This window comes from Arachis ipaensis, chromosome B02, assembly GCF_000816755.2.
Source record: "Arachis ipaensis cultivar K30076 chromosome B02, Araip1.1, whole genome shotgun sequence".
In the NCBI taxonomy this organism is placed as follows: domain Eukaryota; kingdom Viridiplantae; phylum Streptophyta; class Magnoliopsida; order Fabales; family Fabaceae; genus Arachis; species Arachis ipaensis.
Window position 1 is genome coordinate 108,327,104 of NC_029786.2, and position 540 is coordinate 108,327,643.

A 540-nucleotide genomic window follows, 5' to 3' on the forward strand; every position below is an offset into this window, starting at 1 on the left:
AGCACCGTTACACGTACATTTTTCAAAGAAATAATAACACCCCCCAAAAAAGCAAGCATATAGTCACCAACATATATATTACTAAGTACTAACACAACCTCAAATTATGCAATATTAAAACATTGAATGTGACAAGAGAGAAAAACTATATGATTATATAGTAGTTATTAACAGGGACTTTCAAGAGCTTCTTTTGTTGACCCTTTTTTTTTAAGTGTGTAAACTAAATTCACATACATACACACGAGTGGAGGAAAATAATGCATACTATTTTGTCGGTCACACACTCATGTAAGAGAGTGAGAAAAAATGAAGAATGAGTTGTTGATAGCTTGATTGAAATGGAAGTAGGGACATCTTACCTTAGCCGACAAATCACAAAGATTTTGCATCATATATAGGTCCCTTTGAATTGGTTGCGTCTCAGAACTTGTGCAGAAAAATAATGGTTACATTAATTTTTTATGTCTATTTTTTTATATAGTATAGAAGATAAATATTTTGTTTTTTTACATTTTAATTATTTTTAATAGAAATATA